The sequence below is a fragment of the Ailuropoda melanoleuca genome, chromosome 3 (assembly GCF_002007445.2).
Source record: "Ailuropoda melanoleuca isolate Jingjing chromosome 3, ASM200744v2, whole genome shotgun sequence".
Taxonomy (NCBI): Eukaryota; Metazoa; Chordata; class Mammalia; order Carnivora; family Ursidae; genus Ailuropoda; species Ailuropoda melanoleuca.
Genome location: NC_048220.1, coordinates 113,367,323 through 113,373,150, shown reverse-complemented (window position 1 = coordinate 113,373,150; position 5,828 = coordinate 113,367,323). Strand labels below are relative to the sequence as shown.

The window sequence follows — 5,828 nt, the reverse complement described above, 5'->3', positions numbered from 1 at the left end:
TTTATGTATGTATTTAGATAAGTTTGACCAATGTATAGACCCATGAAACCACCACTTCACTCAAAATATACAATGTTTCCATTATTCCAAAATTTTTTCTCAAACTCTTTGTAGCCAGTCATACTCCGCTAGACCTAGACAACAACTGATCTGCTTTATAGCATTATAGATTAGCTTTGGGTAAGTTTCATTAAAGAGAAACATACAGTATGTACTCTTTTCTTTCTTCTTTTACTAAGTATTTTGTTTCTGAGATTAATCCATTATGTTTGTCAGTAGTTTGTTTTCTTTATGTCTGAATAATATTCCACCCTTTGAATAGACCACCTTTTATCTATCCATTCATGTGTTGTTGGACATTTAGATTGTTTCCAAACTTGAACTATTATGAATAAAGCTGCTATATATTTGTGCTCAAGTCTCTTGGTAGACATATGCTTTAATTTCTCTTGGTAAATATCTAGGAGTAGAAAGTTTCATTTTGCATGGTAAATGTATAACTTTCTAAGAAACTGTCAAAATGTTCTCCAAAGTGAATATACCGTTCTAAATTTCATCATCAATGTATGAGAGGTCTACGTGCTCTACTTCCTTGCCAACACTTGCTATAACTCTTTTTAATTTTAACCTAATGAGTGTGTAATGTTAGCTCATTGTAGTTTTAATGTGCATTTTCCTGGTAACCAGTGATAATGAGTCATATTTTCCTATGGGCATTGGCTATTTGTATATCTTGTCTAATAAAGAGTTCAAGTCTTTTCACCAAATTAAAAATATTACACTGCTTGTCTATTATTGAGGTTTATTTATTTATTTTTTATAATAATATTTTTTTATTATATTATGTTAGTCACCATACAGTACATCCCTGGTTTGATGTAAAGTTCGATGATTCATTAGTTGCGTATAACACCCAGTGCACCATGCAATACATGCCCTCCTTACTACTCATCACCGGTCTATCCCATTCCCCCACTATTATTGAGCTTTAAGAGCTTTTTGTTTCCTGGGTATGTGTTCTTTGTCAGAAATGCTGGAAATATTTTCCCCCAGTCCATGGCTTGTCTTTTCATTTTCTTAATGGCATAATTTGAAGAAAGGAGTCTTAGTATTCAATTTGATAAAGTCCAGTTTACTGCTTTTTTTCTTTATGATTGATAATGTGTGTGTATTGTGTTTTGTTTCATTTACGAAATCTTCGATTAAGATTCAAGGATATTTTCACTTATATTTTATTTTAGAAGTTTTATAGTTTGGACTTTTATGCCTAGGACTATGATCCATTTTTTAACATAATTTTTGTGTATGGTATGAGGTAAGAGTCACTGTTCTTTTCTTTTCAATATGGATATTCAGTTGTTTCAGTATTAGTTGTTGATAAGATTACCTTTCCTCCACTGAATTATTTTAGCATCTTTTTTGGAAGTCTTATCAGTCACGTGTTTGTAAGTCTGTTTCTGAACTCTTGATTCTGTTTAATGATCTGTATGTCTGTCCTTATGCCAATATCGTGTTGCTCTGATTACAGTAGCTTTTCAGTAAGTCTTGAAATCAGGTAATGTAAACCCTCCACTTCGTTTTTTTTTTTTCAAAAATGCTTTGGTTAAGGTAGGTACGTTTTATTTCTATATAAATTATAGAATGAACTTTAAATTACGATTAAAAAAACCCAACTAAAACTAATAACCAAAACAAACAGACAAAACCCCCCAAAACCCAAACCTTTGTGGAATTTTGAAGGAGCTTGTGCTATCTACAGATCAGTTTATAAATGTGTATCTTAACAGTCTTCAGTATCTTAGTTCATAAGCATGGTATATCTCTCCGTTTATTTAGGTCTTAAGTTCTCTCAGCAATGCTTTGTAGCTTTCAATGTGCAGGTCTTGTACATCTTTTCTTAAATTTATCTGTGAGTATTTCAGGTTTTTAGGTGCTATTATAATTTATTTATAAATGTGCATAATATATAAGAATACATGATCTCATATATGTAAAAAAGAACATATATTGAATGTGTATATATTCAAATTTTATTTCTTCATCTTTCTTTGTTGATACATGAAAATACACTTGTATTTTCCTAGATTGACCATGTATTGACCACATTGCTTATTAGTGCCAACAGCTCTTTTGTGAATTCCTTGTAAGTTTTGATGTATATGATCATGTTGTCTCTGAATAGGCAGTTATTATTAACTACTAAATGCAAATATTCAGACCATTTTCTTTTAATCTAATTTTTATATTGTTGGGTTTAAATATACTGTTTTCTTATTTTTTCTCGTGTTCTGTATGCCCTCTGTTCTTTTGTCTCTCTTTTTCTCCTTTATTACCTTTTTATGGGTTAAGTGTACTTTCAGTGTTCCATTTTGTCTCCTCTCTTGCCTTATTTAGCTATACCTCTTTGTTTTATTAAGTTAGTGGTTACTCTAGGGTTTACAGTGTGCATTTTTAAGTTATCACAGTTTTCCAAATAGTATTTTCCTACTTCTTAGGCATATGTTTCACAAGTTATTTCATTTAACCTTACATTTTACTTAAACATTTTTTTTATTTTAATTAAAAGAATTAAACTTAATTCTCTTTTTAAAATGAATTGCTCAGTCTTGCAACGTTTTGCTTTTCTTTCACTATTTGTCTTCGGGTGTATTTCCTATATACAAAATCACCTCTTACTGCCTGTCTCTGTATTTTTCAGGATGAGTCACCATCATTCCTACCAGACTTTATCTAATCTCTTCCTGAAGTGCTGCAGATGTTAACTTGACCATCTTTAGCAAGTTTATTTCAAAGATCATCTGCTCAGACTGTGAAGAAGAGGTATGCTATTGTATTTACTCCTTTTTAAGACAGAGGGTACCTACCCATTTTTATATTATTTGTCTGCTTATTTGATTACCAATAAAACTGCTACGGATGGGGGAGACCCTTGAATAGTGGGCTGGTGGTTGTTTTTTTTTTTTTTTTTTGAAATTGATCCCTGAGGAGCCTTGAAGAGGTTTCTCAAACTCTTTTGATGTTGGACATGACACTCTACAGTATTAGTTTTACCTAGTTTTACAATATTCACTTCTGATTCAGGAAAACCTTTTAGCTGATGTAATCTTCAAAACGAAATGCCCCCAACAGGAAAACAAGCTCTATTCAGTTTATACTTATCTCTGTCCCACATCAGTTCTTTCTGATTTTCCTTTATTTGGAGTTTATAGTAAACTCATCAAATAACATCTTTATTGGTTTGCCACCACTTGTATTGTTACATTTGGTTTTATTTTTCATATGAGAGTTTTTGGCTGCACACTCAAATTCATTTGTTATAGTAAGTTTCCTCTTGTCTGGAGGATGTCTTTGTAGGTTTTATAATGTTAACCTTTCATGATGAAGATGGTGTAAACTTCCTCTCCTCTCTATCAAATAAGAGAGAGGCTTAGTCTGAGACAGCCCAGTGTAATTACCAGATGGTTGGTATAGTCTCCTTGGATTTAATATCTGTGTTTCATACATTGAAATTGTTTGGATGGATGGATGGATGATTGGTAGATTTTTGCTTAAAAGTGATTAGTTATATTATAGAAACATTTATAAAGAGTATAGTATAAATTAAATAAATATCTACCTCTAAATTTAGCATATAGTTTCAGAGGCTATATTTGATCACTGATTTGTCCTCACTGCTCTCCAGTATGCATTTTTATAAATTCCAGAAAGTTTTGAGGATGCTAGTTGCTTGAATAAACATAAATATCATGGAATTATTCAAAATGGTTTAAAGAACATAAGATAAATACTGAATTGGAGATTTTAAAATGCTAAAAACTTTTCATTAAAAATAATTACTGCATCCAAGTGTTCAGGTCAGCTCCGACCTTCTTAATAAATGAAGCATAAATAGGTACTCAAGAGAGACAAATATTTTTCTTAGGACATATTCTAAGAGTAATTTACTACATGGAATTATTTAGAGACATTGATATTAGCAGCAATTTTGTTGAAGACAGAGAAATATTCATCATATTGATATGTAATATCCATACATGTCTTCCCACCTCCTTTTTGTTTGGGAAAGTTTTAATGGAATGTAACCTATATCCAGAAAAAGGCACACATGCAGATCGTAAGTATAAGCTCAATGAATTTTCACAAAGTAAACACACCCATGTTACCAGCTTCCAGATCATCAAAAAATAGAATATTAACCAGTAGCCCCCAAGTCCCTATCGTGCCCCCTTGCCATCACAATCTTCTTTCCCCAAACAATCACTCTTGTGAATTCTAACCGTATATATTAGTTTTGCTTGTGTGCTTACTCTTTTATATGAAAGAATGAGGCAGCAGGTAGTCTTCTGTGTCTAACTTCTTTCTCTCAATGTTATGTTTGTAAGTGTTAGTGATGTTATTTGAGTATTATCGTAGATCACCAATTTCCATTACTGTGTAGTTTTTCATTGTATGACTATAACACAGTTTATATGTACATTCTTCTGTGGATGGATACATGGGGTCATTTCTAGTTCTTGGCAATTATGAATAGTGTTGCCATGATAAAGAGTGCTGTAGATGTCTGTTTGTGATATATGGATACATTTTGGTTGGGTATATATGTAAGAGTAGAACTGCTTCATTATAGTGTATATATGCACTCAGTTCTAATAAATACCGACAAGCAGTTTTTCATTTTACACTCTTCAGTGTCTGAGAGTTCCATTTGCCTCCCATCCTTGCTGATACTTGGTATTGACAGTCTTTCATTTTAGCCCTTTTGGTCAGTGTCAGGTAGCACTTTAAGGTGATTTTGGTTTCTATTTCCCTTATGACCAATGACATTGAATATTTTTTCCTATGCTTTTAAGCCATTTGGATGTTATCTTTGTTGAGTGTCTGCTCAAATCTTGTGCCATTTTCTTTTCTTTCTTTTTTTTTTTTAAGATTTTATTTATTTATTTGACAGAGAGAGAAAAAGAGAGATAGAGCCAGAGAGCACAAGCAGGGGGAATAGCGGAAGGAGAGGGAGGGAAGCAGGCTCCCCACTGAGCAGGGATCCCCGATATGGGGCTCAATCCTAGGACCCTGGGATCAGGACCTGAGCTGAAGGCAGATGCTTAACTGACTGAGCCATGCAGGAGCCCCTTGTGCCATTTTCTTATTAATTTGTCTGATATGGTCCTTTATTAGCAGTGAGCTTGAGTGCAGGGCCACTGACAGAACCCCAAGTACAGGAATTCTACACTCTTGCTCACAACACAAGGCAGTTTAGATATCAGGCATAATGCAGAAAGTTAATATTTTATTTTTAATATTAATGAGGCTGATATAAATTATAACCTAGTAGAGGGTCCATGTTACCCTGGTTTAGGCTTGGACTGGAGAAATAACTATTCATAAAGACAACTCCTTTCTGATAAGAATAGGTCGGGGCTTGGAAAGGAAACTTCCCATAGGGCCGGACAGCATGAATTGGCTGCAAAATATGCTCCTGATAATAAATGAACTGGCTGTTGAATGGAGTTCCCCTCCCTCCCTCCCTCCCTCCCTCTCAGTAATGAAAATTGTCTGCCAAAATGATGATTTTGGCACAGGTAATATGAAGATATTGAAGTACATTGAGACAAAGGCCTGTGATTTATTGAGGTTAAAAATGGTCTGAAAGTTTGAGGAGATAACCAGTTTTGATCCCGCACTGCTTCCTGCTCTTAGACTACAAGTGACTCTTATCCTTTTTATGCTAAATGAATTAATATATGGGGAATAAAAGATCGTTTGGCACCTAGTATGCACGCAGTATCTTTTGATTGTTGTCATTATTATTACCCGATTCTGTTTCTGCTGTG

General features: G+C 33.6%; 1 long non-coding RNA gene across 2 annotated transcripts in view; it reads left to right on the top strand.

Annotated features, from left to right (window-relative positions):
- The first annotated feature begins 1,042 nt into the window (after positions 1–1,042).
- The window catches only part of LOC117801584, a 48,583-nt gene continuing 43,797 nt past the window's right edge, over positions 1,043–5,828 (top strand). For both annotated transcript variants that reach the window (XR_004624294.1, XR_004624295.1), the window contains exons 1-2: positions 1,043–1,315; positions 2,699–2,820. This is a non-coding gene — a long non-coding RNA (uncharacterized LOC117801584). The remainder of the gene's footprint in view (positions 1,316–2,698; positions 2,821–5,828) is intronic.